This window comes from Ochlerotatus camptorhynchus, unplaced genomic scaffold (genome assembly GCF_037179485.1).
Source record: "Ochlerotatus camptorhynchus isolate MF236.1 unplaced genomic scaffold, CSIRO-AGI_Acam_v1.1 ptg000128l, whole genome shotgun sequence".
In the NCBI taxonomy this organism is placed as follows: domain Eukaryota; kingdom Metazoa; phylum Arthropoda; class Insecta; order Diptera; family Culicidae; genus Ochlerotatus; species Ochlerotatus camptorhynchus.
In genome coordinates, this window is record NW_027040618.1 from 4,085,266 (window position 1) to 4,099,890 (window position 14,625).

The following is a 14,625-nucleotide window of genomic DNA, read 5'->3' on the forward strand; positions in this document are numbered from 1 at the left end:
GACGAGGGTTAATCCTTAGGAGATTACATTTTATTTCCGTTGACAATGATATAGCGATGACGACGGCGGTGGGCGCGTGAGGGACCACGGAAGAAAGCGAATTTTCTACCCATTTTCAAATCGAACGCCCAAAATCGGATCACATGTGTCCCAGCGGCCGGGTCCGGTCGGCCGGTTAGGTCGTTATCCTCTCTGCGAGACAATTGGAACAAGGTAAAAATTCGATTTTTCATCACGTCCATTTCTTTTGAGAGGGGAGCCTGATCAGAAAGGATTTCAGGTTTCTTCGCTCGTTATTTTATTTCGATTCGAAGACCACAAGGGACCAACTTGTTTCCTTTTCAATCGTTTCTGTACAGGATAGGTCTCCAAAACGGAACCCGGAATGCTGCTGGCGGCTGTGCTGGAAATCGATTTGAACATAACTCTCAACGGATGGAAGGAGGATGCCACGGACGTGGTTAGTGGAGTGATCGAAAGTGGAATCAATTGGTTCTCAGTTCAAAATTGGGACGCTAAATGGCTTGTGTTCCATGAAAGGTACCGAACAATTCTTGAAAATATATGGAAATGGTTCCTATCTTCTGGGAGAGTTTTCAAGGTTCAACAGTTTCTTGGAACGATTTTCGCAGGTAGAAGAAGATTTGGTAAATTTGTTAAAAATTATTGATTCTCGGGAAGCTTATTTTCCTATGCAAATGTCTCAACTTGGTGTTCTAGATGCACTTTCACAGTTATTAATTGAGAGCTTTCTATGCCTACCAATGCGTGACTTTGTATATTGTGTGGCTAGTTCAACGTGCCTAGGGAAGTCGAGAAAATTTCCACCCCGATAGATTTTCTCGACTGAACCGTGAATTGAATCCACTACCTCCTGCTAGGTAATACTGTGCCTTTTAGACACAGATGCCCCTATAAATGAACATTGGCCGCACTTTATGGCAAAAGGTTATTTTAAATTTGAAATATTAAAAATTGAAAGACCATTCCATAACACAGGTGGCCTCAGGTTTGAGCCTATTCATAAGCAGAAAAGTTGGTTGTAGTGACCGCGCTTTCCCTTTCCTTCTGACAACCTCCAAAAAAACCCTCTTCTGTCTTCCTTCGAAAGATTTTAGTATTTCCCCTTACCTTACCTTACCAATCAGGCTAAGGCCTTGTTGTCCTCTGCTGTCCGAAGACGTCGTCTCCACTCTACATGATCCATGGCCACACTTCGCCAGCCTCGTAGCCTGCGAAGGGTCCACAGGTCGCCTTCTACTTGGTCGATCCACCTTGCCCGCTGCGTGCCTCTTCTTCTTGTTCCTGTTGGGTCGCTTTCTAGAACCATTTTCACTGGGTCGTCGTGCGGTATTCTTGCGACGTGCCCAGCCCACCGTAGTCACCCATTTTTTGCAATGTGGACGATGGATGGTTCTCCCAGCAGCTGGTGCAATTAGTGGTTCATTCGCCTCCTCCACGTTCCGTCATCCATCTGCACTCCACCGTAGATGGTACGCAACACCTTCTGTTCGAAAAGACCAAGGGCGCGTTTATCGTCCACGAGCATAGTCCAGGTCTCGTGGCCGTAGAAGACCACCGGTCTAATCAGCGTCTTGTAGACAGTCAACGATTCCCTGCCATAATGCGTCTTTGAATTACTCTGCTGGTATCATTTTCGGCGGTCATCAGTGAGCCCAAATACATGAACTCATCGATCACCTCGACAAGGTGGGAGGCTAACATTGTCTTCCCTTGAACCTCTTCCTTTCATGTATTTTATCTTTGAATCCGCCCAGCTTCAGCCTTCAGTCTGATGTACGTTTCCGCCATCATCTCAAAGTTGTCAATGTCATCGGCGAAGCCAAGAAGCTGGATGGACTTCCTGAAGATCGTGCCACTCGTGTCTATCCCAGGTCTTCTGATCACACCTTCTAACGCGATGTTGAATAGCAGACACGAAAGTCAATCACCTTACCGTAACCCCCGTCGAGATTCAAAGAGACTCGAGAGTGTCCCCGATACTCGAACAATCGTCGCCTTGACCAATCTCAACAGTTTATCTGGAAATCCGTACTCGTGCATAATCTGTCATAGCTGATCTCGATCGATTGCGTCGTATGCGGATTTGAAATCGATGAACAAATGATGTGTGGGCACGTTGTATTCGCGGCATTTCTGCGGAACCTGCCGAATCGCGAAAATTTGGTCCGTGGTAGCGCGGGCACCCATGAATCCCGCCTGGTATTGCCCCACGAACTCTCTTGCATATGGTGACAGACGGCGGCATAGAATTTGGGAGAGTACCTTGTAGGTGGCGCTCAGCAGTGTGATCGCGCGGTAGTTGCAGCAATCCAACTTGTCGCCCTTTTTGTAGATTGGGCATACGACACCTTCCATCCACTCTTCTGGTAATATCTCCTCCTCCCAAATCTGGACAATTACCCAATGCAGCGCTCTAGCCAGTGCTTCACCACCGTATTATAATAGCTCACTTGGTAGTTGATCTACACCAGTTGCTTTGTTGTTCTTCAGCCGACCGATCTGCTCCCCAACTTCTTGAAGATCAGGGGTCGGTAGACTGTCGTCTTCTGCGCGTGCTCCAAGGTCTGTTGCCATGTCACCTTCGTTTTCTGCTGCTTCACCGTTAAGGTGCTCGTCATAGTACTGCTTCCACCTCCCAATCACCTCACAATCGTTCGTGAGAAGGTTACCGTCCAAGTCCTTACACATATCGGCTTGCGGCACGTAGCCTTTGCGCAAACTATTTAGCTTCTCGTAGAACTTCCGTGTGTCGTTTGTGCGGAACAGATTTTCCTTCGCCTCACGATCTCCGTCTTCCTGCTGACGCTTCTTCCTTCGGAAAACCGAGTTTTGTCTGTTCCGCGCTTGTCTGTATCGTTCCACATTCAATCTTGTGTGGTGTTGCAGCCCGTGCTGCATTCTCTTATCGTCTATTAACAGTTTGCATTCGCCGTCAAACCAGTCATTTCTTCGTTCCGGGATTGCAGTACCTAGTGCCGCTGCAGCAGTATTACCTATGGCGGATCGGATATCCCTCCAGCCATCTTCAAGAGAAGCTGCGCCAAGCTGCTCTTCCGTGGGTAGTGCAACTTCCAGTTGCTGCGGGTAGTCCGGCGTCCCGTAGTTGCTCAATGTTGGGTCACGGCGTTCGACTTCGACGGGTGTTATGCACCGTCGAGAATTTTGAACGCATGCATACTGTAACTAGGTACTGGTCTGAATCTATGTTCGCACCGCGGTACCTTCGGACGTTGATAATGTCGGATAAGAATTTCCCGTCGATTGGAACGTGATCGATTTGGTTTTCTTGTGTTGGTCAGGTGATCTCCAGGTGGCTTTGTGGATATCCTTGCGGGGGAAAAAGGTACTTCGAACTACCATACCCCGAGAGGCTGCAAACTTCACGCATCGTTGGCCGTTGTCGTTCGATACGGCATGCAGGTTGTTTGGCTCGATTGCCGGTCTATACATTGCCTCCCGTCCTACCTGAGCGTTCATGTCGCCGATGACCATTTTGACGTCTCGTTGCGAACTGCCGTCGTACACCTGCTCCAGCTGTGCATAGAACGCTTCTTTCTCGTCGTCGGGTCTCCCTTCGTGTGGGCAGTGCACGTTGATGATACTGTAGTTGAAGAAACGGCCCTTAATCCTCAACTTGCACATCCTCGCGTTGATTGGCTGCCAACCAATCACGCGTTGGCGCATCTTACCCAGCACTACAAAGCCGGTTCCCAGCTCGTTGGTGGTGCCACAGCTCTGGTAGAAAGTAGCCGCTCGATGCCCGCTTTTCCATACCTTTTGTCCCGTCCAGCATAGTGCAGTGCTACGACTTCGAAGTTGCGTGGTTGAAGTTCGTCATCGATTAACCTATCGCAGCCCGGGAAGCCGAGCGGTTTGCAGTTCCATGTTCCGGGTTTTTAATCGTAGTCCTTATTTCGTCGCGTAAGTCTGTGCCGATTGTTCCGATCCGTATTTCTTTCTTCAGTATTTGCAACTTTATGTTTTTTTTCCAGGGCGGCTTGTTGGGCCTGCCCTTGGCGGGGGACCATCGTGCACAGCTCTGTTTAGAGTTTGGCACTAGGGCGGTGATCAGCCGCTCCTAACATAGAGAACAGACGCCGTTTTGAGCCGCACCTCCATGGTAAACAGACACTCGGGTTTGGTGAACCATTTCCTCTATCACCGTACTATGGTTACCGCGCCAGTGTTCGCTCTTCACTTTGCTATTGCCGGACTGACAACATTGCCCAGGCTACGCCACCCAGATTTCCCAGAAATGGTTTCTCGTGTGGTGTGATCGATTTTTAAGTTAATAGTATCACTAAGCATGCCTTTTCTAAAAACTAGCCTTTTCCCGGGAAGCCGGATCAGAATCCTGGGAATCGGGAATCAGGAATTCTGATTTTTGGTAAATTTTTCGGGATGTCCCGAGTAGGAAAAACTAATCTAGCAGATCAGACAACTGGACTTGTCTAAGGCTATGCGCATCATTTCACCGATAGGACAGAAAGAGCAAGGAAAAACATGCAGCTGTCGCTGAACCGTAGTATAAAATTGATAGGTAATTAATATGCAAAAAGAAGCTAAAATTGTTTTGTTCAGTAAAGCTCAATTTATTAACCCACCTGTCGATATTTGTTGACGTATTTTTCTTTTGTTCGAACCATTGCACTTTAAATACAGTAAAAATGGCCCCGTATACTCTAAATCATATTCAACATCGCGATATACTTCTGCAATCATCATTTAGCTTGATTCTAATCTTTAAAAAAGCACCCCAACCGACGGTCTGCTAGCAACAACATCCCCAATTCCACCGAAACCACCCACCATTTAGCCATTTATCGTACGCAGCAATAATTTATAAATCGATTTACCGCCAACCGGGCCAAACCCTTTTATCTTCGATGTGTACCGATGTAAATTTCTAATTCACCAAAACAAATACGTTCCACAAGCGACGACGCCGGTGACGCTTACATGAACCACATCCTCCTGGAGTTCTAAACTGTGTTTTGTTTGTCGGTAAAGCGATCGAACAAAAATCCACCCAAGTGAGTACATTTCCGTCCGCCGAGTTCCACCGAGTTCCGCTTGGATTCCCGTTTTTTCCTGACTTGTGTTTTTATATACCTACATCTATTTTTTTTTATTTCATTCGTTTCAAGCACACCATCCGAAGCTCTCATTTAAATTCCGATACCGATAAATTTTTAACCGAAGAACAGGCCGGCTCGAAACGCGCTGGTACGTGTGGCCCATGCAAACTCGGGGCGGGTAGGGCCGGTGAAATGGCATAAAATAAGGTAATACAGTAAGTAACCGATTTCAGCAACACACAATTTAAACTTTTTAGTTTTCACAAAATTTCAATACTTGCAAATCTGGTCATCTGATCACGTCCAAAGCTTCAAAATCAGTCGTTGTTTATAAGTGCAGAACACAAGCAAATTAAAAACATGCGAAAATTGGACCCACACTGTGGTTGGAACCGAAGGAACGACGGGGTAGGAACGGTGTAGGTTGCCGAAAAATAAAACCATACGGAAAAAAAGGACCAAAGGAAAAACGATGAAATGGAAATGGTGTGCTTTCACTTTCCTGGGAGGTTGGAGTATTGGCACGGTGGGAAATTTGACGGCAACTTCGAGGAATCGATCCAGGTTTAATAAACTCGAATTTTTCACTGGTGCATCCCTCCTTGCTGAAAAAGCCAAACCGGTCGGCGAGGTCCTTTGGTTCATGGATCGCAAAGCAAAAACACCAAGAACAGCGAACGAACGAAAAAGGGCAGGTACCCTCGTTCCGTTGCCATGCACTGAGGAAAGCGTCCGGGTTCAACCGAACTCACTGGCTTTACATGTACGTATGAGCGAGCTTGCAGCGTACACGCGAAAGAGTTGGAACATATGAAAATGTTCCGCCTTTTTTCGGGAAGCGAAACGGAAAGGATAAGGGGGTGGGTAGAAACACATACTCTGTCTTTCTTTGGGGCACGTACTTTACCGGGAACGAAATGAGCAATACTTTGACTGTCGTCTTCGTGGTTGTTGTTAAATAGCTCATTGGGTAGCAATATTTTTGCAAACGTCCTAGATCAATAAATTTTGCAACTTCCTCGGCGAATTAAGACTGAGAAGGATGTAAGCATGGCATGGAAGTAAACGACATTATGGGCAAGTGTGTATTTAGCATAAAATGGTTCCTATGTAGCATTTGTGAGTGACCTGGTTGAAAGGTTGCTTCGGTACTAAAGGACACCCAAGAGCTCAACATAAGAGGGTACCGAAATGGAAAATAGTTGTATTTACGTAATTGTAGGGTAATGTGAATGGCGCAATCGGCTAACAAAGAGCCTCTTGAAAGCATTCCGACTTCAAACAGCAGTGGAGATACTTCTGAGAATACAACCTTTATCCCACCAAACATGTCAGTAGGAATTTTATTCTCCTTTATCTCGCAAATTTGTTCTACATCAAATCCAACGTCAACCAATCATCCCACATTGCAGAAAAGCCTTCATTGAATCGATATCCATTTGTCGGCCTGACACGTTTTCACCAGCCGGCCGCTCCAAGGAAGCGGCGTATTAAAGTAATATACCTAGTCGGTAATAATCGTTCGAATTATTGCTCTTCAAATGTACCCCCAGGTTAGCGATAAAATCAAATGTTATCCATAACACGCTCTTTCTACGTCGCTCTTTCTCTAACGCAGTCTTCAGCAAACCCAGCTTGACCCTCCTTTGACCTAATTCGATTTGCTTCATAGCCTATCCTCCCTAAAATAATAGTAAAGGTTGTAATTCCTATCAGTAGGATTGCTTCCTGGGAAAAGGAATACGGAAGAAGGAAGCAATTTTCTATCTTTACAAACCACACGCAGTCTGGTTTTGTGTAGATGTTCCAATCCATCGACAATCGTGCTATTCGTTAGCGTAAACCTTGCACACAATGTTGGACCCCATCACAGTTTTCATTAAAATAAAAATCTTAAAATGCGGGGTTACTGCGGGGTTGTGTGGAAACTTTATATAACAACCGGGGTTACTTTACCCTGCCGGAGTCAAAGTGAGTTAGTATTTAGTATCTCACTAAATTTATCACCAAAACATATCGCCTACTTTCTAAAAAACTGCGTTTACTGCACTTGAGAAGGAGAAGCGTATTTTAATCTAATCATTAGTTGAATACGATTTTCAATATAATTTAGGCTAATTATCTCTTATCCGGCTTCAGATAGATTAGACAGTTAACTTATTAACGCTCTAATCAAATATCAGTTTCATTATTGGTTACTGTCCAGGAACTTTAGTTGAAACGTTATGTCTTCGTCTTTAAGTGACGAACCAGCCACTGGCTGAAAGTCACTCTAATAAGGACAACAACAAAATGTCTCCGCAAATATTGCTTTCTGTACTAATCAGTTGAAAATGGTTAACAATTTAGTTCGGAATTGACTCACTGGGTGGTCAGACTGGTCCTCAAAAATATTTCAGTTGAAATTAAAAAAAATAAATAATCTAAAGCTTAACCTAACGTGCCAGATTCCATAATGATCAGCTGATCGGATTGCCTCCGGATTCTCCGAAACTCCAGCATCTGGCGTGTGTGCCTGCCAGTGTGGCGAACGTTTTATCAACGTCCAACAATGCCATGGCAGATGTTTCAGATACAGACTTGTTCCGTCTGAGAATGTTTGTTGTTCGAGTCAGCTGGTAAACAGTCAAGTGACCTTTACGGAAGCAAAACTGCTCTTCGAGCAATAAGCTGTTTTCCTCGGCAGATGCCAGGAGTCGATAGTAGATTGCACTTTCGAACAGCTTGGATAACCCCGAGTGAAGGCTGATGGGTTGGTAGCTTGAAGGAGAGGATGGATCTTTCCCAGGTTTCCGGATGGGGATGACTTTGGCTCACTTCCAGCACGAGGGAAAGTAGCCAAGTCACTGATTAAAAATCTGGAATTCAGTAAGATTCAGAAGTTGGTTGAAACCTGGAGCCTTCATATTTTTAGATGATTTGGTATTAGCCAACACAGTTCATCAGCCGTAATCTCGGATTCCACAGGAAAGTTGTTGGGAATCAGATGGAGGTTGGTTGCATTTACCGCAACTGCAGTATCAAATGGACTAGGCATGTTCAGTCCGAGATTATGCGAGCTGACGAAGTGTTGACATATAGCACCAGCCTTCTCTTCAGGGGTTATCAGATGGGTGACTGAATCATTGGGTTTATTCAATGGCACAAGTGGTGGAATGGGTCTTGGCTTATTTTTTAAGGATTTTGGTTAGCTTTCAGAAGGGCTTAGCAGAATCTGGGAGAGTGTTCATCTTGTTACTAAAGTTCCCATTTCAGAGGTTCACCATCATGGCTCGGCTAATTTTTGTTAGACAATTGCAATGGGTCTTCAAGGCAGGCAGTCTATTGCGTTGGTACTGCGGTATGGTATTACGGAGTCTAATAAAGTTTTTAGTGGGACTATCAAGGTTCAGAGTATTGCTCACCTGTCGAGATACTGGCACGTGCTTTCCTTTCTTGTTTTTCAAATATTTTAAATGTTAATTGAACTACACAGGCAGTTTGTTGTTTTGAGTTCGCCTTCTTCTTTTTATTGGTACGGCTTCGGACATGATCATTTTAATTTTAACAAGTGTTATATTTCAACAGATGGCTCTATTTCACTGGTAGTGAAATCGTTTGGCGTATTTTAGAAGATTTTGACGCTTTCGACGTTTTTACGGCATTGTATTCGTCAATTTAATTGTTGAACTGCTTCGACATTTATGCATGTTCCCTTAGTTAAAAGAACAAACTTTAGTGGGAAAGTACTAGTCTCATCATCAGCTGAGAACGGTGTTTCAAACACGAAAATGATGTCCATGATGGTTAGAAATATTTTCATCACATAATGCTGCTCGAACGGGTTGGAAATTGAACTTGCTATTGTTTCACATTCAGAACCTGTTGTCATGATCTGTAATGTTTTACCAAAATCTCAGCTTGTGGAAGTCTATTTTTTTAAACACAATTTCAAAATACGTTTATCCTTATTCAAGTGATGCAAGATTCAATTGTAGGGGAGTTTTCGCTTTTTAGTAGTTTTAAAACAAGTTTATTGAATAGCATAGCATAGCATATGCAATTGTACAAATCGTGGTTGGCTATATAATGGTCAACTAATACGTTTTGCATAAAATATCGTATGTTGACGCAGAAAAAGTTGAAGGTTGTGTCCAAAGCACGACAGCATTGTTGACGTAGAGCTGAGAGATTATTTTGCTGTTCCATTCAATCTATCTATATAGGGGAAACGCTCCTATAGTTGCGGTACGTTAGAAGCGTTAGGTTCATATAGTTGTGCATGGAGACTCAGCACACAACTATAGGAACCTAACGCTTCTAACGTACCGCAACTATAGGAGCGTTTACCCTACATAAAAATGAATTTCTGTCTGCCTGTCTGTCAGTCTGACCCTTACAGACTCGGAAACTACTGAATTAATCGGCGTGAAAATTTGTCTGCAGAGGTTTTTGGGGCAGGAAAAGTTTCTTATGATGGTTTGAAACCCCTCCCCCTTCTGTAAGGGGGGGCTCCCATACAAATGAAACAGACATTTCTGCATAACTCGAGAACTAATTAAGCAAATGGAACCAAATTTGGCACGTATAATTTGGTATAAGGAGATGGTTATAGGGGGTAGCCCCTTAGATAAAAGGGGGGCTACGTACAATATAATTTGCTTTTTTTTTAGCAGCATTAGCATTAGCATTATTGACCGCCCACGGTTGCTACTCTGTAATTACCACATCAGCTGCAATTACACAGAGAACCAACAGATGATGTTTGGGACTAACATTCATCCTCAATGTGTAAAAACTGAAGATCTAATATTTAGCAATACCAGCGCCGGCCGTGTCCGAATGCAGGTCCAATAGGGATGGGAAGGAATGTGTTGACGTGATACTCGCTGTGAAGGAAACCGAGAAATCCTCTGCGCTTCCACGAAAAATCACTGGGATGTTGGATGTGGGGAAAGGTTTGCAGCAGCAGGGATCGTTTTTGGTACACAAACACAAAAACGTACGCATGCACACGCACACACACGCACTCGTGAGTATAAATAGAATATAAAATGATACTTAATTGAACTTTAACTTTATTTTAACTTAACTTTAACATAACTTCAACTTAACTTTAACTTAGCTTTAACTTAACTTTAACTTAACTTTAACTTAACTTTAACTTAACTTCAACTTAACTTTAACTTAACTTTGACTTAACTTTAACCTAACTTCAACTTATCTTTAACTTAACTTTAATTTTACTTTAACTTTGCTTTAATTTTACATTAACTTTACTTTAACTTCTGTAGGCCAGTTCATCTCTAAGCTGAAAAAGTGAATATTTATAATACAAATGCAAAATTCAATAATATAAATAAAATATTATAATATAATCCTAGAGATGTTTATAATTTGCTTTTTTTTATCGGTGCATAAACTCAAGCTAATATTATCAATCGCGAGCAAGGGCACACTCAGCTAGTAGTATATAAATGACAAAATAAATGGATTATAAATTTCATTCATTCACTAGAAATTATCTTAATAAACCGCTCACAAGTCAATACTCTCGGAATTTCTTTGAAGTTCTCATAAGAACTATCTCTACATTTTTCTCGGAGTTTATTTAGAATATTAATAAGAAATTAACCTGTAATCCTGTTTACAATCGTCATTTTATTTCACATAGAACCACATAATAATTCTACACTCCATTGGAATTTGTATCTTACATACCTTATAATCTCTACAATTAATTCTAAAATTTCCTCTAGATTCGTTTGGAATTTTCATAGAAATAAAGTTAAAGTATCCGGAAAATCGAGTAGTTGAGAAAATTTTTATTTTCCAAAAAGAGGACGAAGTATATTTTTCCCCAGTTCATCATCGAAATTCACGGACTTTTCGCGCTGTTTTAGAATTTCCTTCTTCTTCCCGATTTCCCAGTTCAACCTGTGTCCAGTATACTATTGGTCTTATCCTTCTGAATTACATTACTAGAGATAGCAATCTCCTATCTAGTCAAAACACAGAAAACGAAACTAACTCAGAGTTAGTTAGTAACCTACGTAAAAGTGAATAAGATTCGTTTTCAGTGAGTGTAGACTGCATGGTGGGTGAATTCTAACTAAGTGTCCAATCATGCGATATGTATTGTCAATTCGAATAACTTCACTGAATACAGAAACCTGCTTTCTGGCCATGCTGTCAAGTTAAAACATGGAACTTGATGCAAATTGCACACTGAGCTTGATTATCCAGTATCCGATTTCTAGCCGAGATGACAAGATAAATACATTGAAAACGATGATTATTCAATGAATCAGTCTCTTTTACTGATTTATATGGAGATTTCGTGAGTCGCTGCGGGTCGGTCATCTATGCCAAGCGTGTCATCCTCACTCCAAACGACATACAGCTCGACAGCCTCATCTGTGTTGAACACCCAGCTCAGAATTACTCAACCATCACTACAAAACGGTCCTTTTCAGGGCCACCAAAAAATTGTTAAAGAGTTTTATTTGGACATTGGTCAAGGTCATCAGTTCCCGCAAGAAGCTAGCTATCGAGGCTCAACCTGTCTATAGAAGGTGTGGAATTGTAGGCCTGAATATATTGGTGCAATTAATTTTTCCTCGACTTTCATTCTGCACGCTTCGTTTCTTTTGTTAAATCAATCACCCTTGTAGTGACGTCGAAAAGATTGTTTCAATCGGTGCTTACATATGAAATTTAATGTGGATTATAGAATTTTTTGTATGTTACCAAAATTTATGAATGGTATGCCACTAAATGTTGAAATAATGTATTGATTATTGAATTATCACACTGTATATCATGAAAAAGCAGCCTGTTAGTGGGTTTTTGCCTGTTTTCAAGTAAGGATATATGATAAAAACAAATCGCCAGCTGATATTTCCTGGCGACTTAACAAATAAATAAAATCAAACAAAATCATCATGCAGAACTAGCTAGGATTTGTTTTACTTCATATTTCACAAAATTGCTATCGAATGTTAAGACATCGTCTCCCGCAAAGTTTACATTTTTCCCTCTTCCAACACATACATCACAGCTAGATAGATCTCCACAGGATCTATGGAATCCACGCAATTTCAAAAAACCAAAATGCACAGCATTACGAAAAGAGGTCAGGTTTCGACCAATAGCAGATAGATTTTAATTCTAAGCAAGCCAAACGATTGGAAATTTATCAACCAATCTGCTAAAATGAACACTTAGTTAATTTTCAATAGGTCACTATTGAAAAATACCAAATGTCCAACTGTTGCAATGGTGATCAGAATCCGTCTCCTGGTCTCTATATAAGGTGTGGAATTGTAGGCCCGAATGTATTGGTGAGATTAATCATCGTTCGACCATTTTCTAGAACACGCTGGTAGGAAGTGTTAAAAATCCATATAAAATTTGAGAGAAGTGGGAATAATTCGCTTTGCGTGTATATTCAGTCCCAAGAAAGCCAATAAAATTAAATTTGTGAGAAAATTAGCTCTCACGAGTTCAATCTCTCGAAGTTCCTCCTTTTTTACATATTCTGCACAAACGATACTTTCCACCCCGCCCCATTCATATAATTCGGAAGGAAATCCTGTGAGGGGTGAATTGAATACACTTTAATACAAAAATGCACAAAACTTAATAATTCATATGTAACAAAAAAATCAAAATACACCTTTTAAAGTCGGGTAGATGAATCGAAAATACTCAAGTTGACAGTCCCTTGGATTCCCTTCATTAATTTTATTTTTGAAATAAATACTACAAATTTGATACGCTCACAAATAAAAAACGGAAATAGTTTAGATAATTGATGATTGATCAATTAAAAGAACTAAATATTCACATTTGTTCCATCCACTAGTGGTCCTACGTCAAGCTTCCGTTCGTGCCCCTAGGCACAGACCTTTCTACTTTTTTAATCGTAGGTTACTCATGCGTTGAATAACCTACACTTTCAGAAAAGAAATCATACGAATGAGTAAAAGTGACTCACAACTGAGTAAACTTATTCACCCTCTGAGTTAGTTTCGTTTTCAGTGTGCAACGCAACGAACATCCCTGTTTATCATTCGGCAGCCGAACGATGACTGCTGTCGAACTTTCTACGTTTCGCTTACCTAAGCATTTGGATTATCATTCTATGCCCCTCCTTTTTTCTGTATTTAGCTGATGTATGATGTAGGTGAAGGCTACGATGTCCACGCTGCAGCGTACAAGTTCTAAGTCGACCCGTCCAACGCGCAACACTGCATGATTAAGCGGGTTCAGCTTGTGTTGTTAGGGACCAACTTTCTGATGGCTGTGATAGGGATGAGCACCTTGCAATCGATGAAAATGTATGAGAAATTTGAATATTTCCATATTTCTTATTTTTTTTGCTATTTAAATATTTAACATTTGTATCGACACACAAATAATTAAAATCCATTGATTATTGGACGAGTTATTGTCATTTAAAGCCTAACAAATTTTCGTTGTATTTCCTTGGATTGGTACCCTTCCCGAAAGACGTAGTCCTACGTAAAAAAAAACACTTGTGATTGATGATTTTCCTCACACAAAAATAAAATCTCAAAAAAAAAAGCATCGCATTATACACCTGGCCACATCCTTACAATTGTAGGGGAAGGGAGTGAAAGTTAATCCAACATCTACTTAAGAAGGTGCAGGGAACCCATACTACCTTCATAGATATCACAGAAAAGGAAGAGTTGTGTTAGTGGGAGGGTGAATGATTATGAAACTCTATTCGTCAATATAAAGCATTTGATAAGTCATATATATGGAATCAGGGTGGCAAGTTAACCAGAAGAACCGGGAAAACCAGGAAAATATCGGGAAAAAACCGGGAAATTTTAAGCAAAATCATGAAAAAAATAATTTACAGATGTATGTCGGTTTTCTAAGATTCTACATGACATCTGCTGCTGCAGTTGAACTTTTCCTGAAAAATGTTCAAAACGAGAAAACCCTCCTAATTTTCCGACAGAAGTAAGGATAATGTACGTAGAAAATCCTTCGAACAATGGAGTCTTGCTGCCACGCTGGAACAGGGATTTTTTTTTTATACACGCAAACCAAAAATCTATTACAATGAATGTTAGTTTCGTTTCCTATCATCCTATGTTCATGAACATCGCAACGAATGTTAGAAATTGACCATGCAGGCGAAGTAATGGTTTTTTGTCTTTTTTTACTTCGTGTTCCATCTACGCTTTCGACTATACCAGCAAGTTTGTAGAACGTCGTACATTGTAGAACATTGTAGAACGACGCACACACTTGTCTCGCATCTCTCCAGCAGAAAAAGCATACGAAGTCGAGCATTTTTATTTCGGGTTCAATCTACGCTTTCGACTATACCAGCAAGCTTGTAGAACGACGCACACACTTATCTCGAATCTCTCCAGCAGAAAAAGCATACGAAGTCGAGCATTTTTATTTCGGGTTCAATCTACGCTTTCGACTATACCAGCAAGCTTGTAGAACGACGCACACACTTATCTCGAATCTCTCCAGCAGAAAAAGCATACGAAGT

General features: G+C 41.6%; 1 protein-coding gene across 1 annotated transcript in view; it reads left to right on the top strand.

Moving 5' to 3' along the window:
• The window catches only part of LOC135700107 (MOXD1 homolog 2-like), a 397,833-nt gene that overhangs the window by 112,111 nt on the left and 271,097 nt on the right, over positions 1 to 14,625 (top strand). The gene's annotated exons all lie outside the window — the stretch shown is intronic.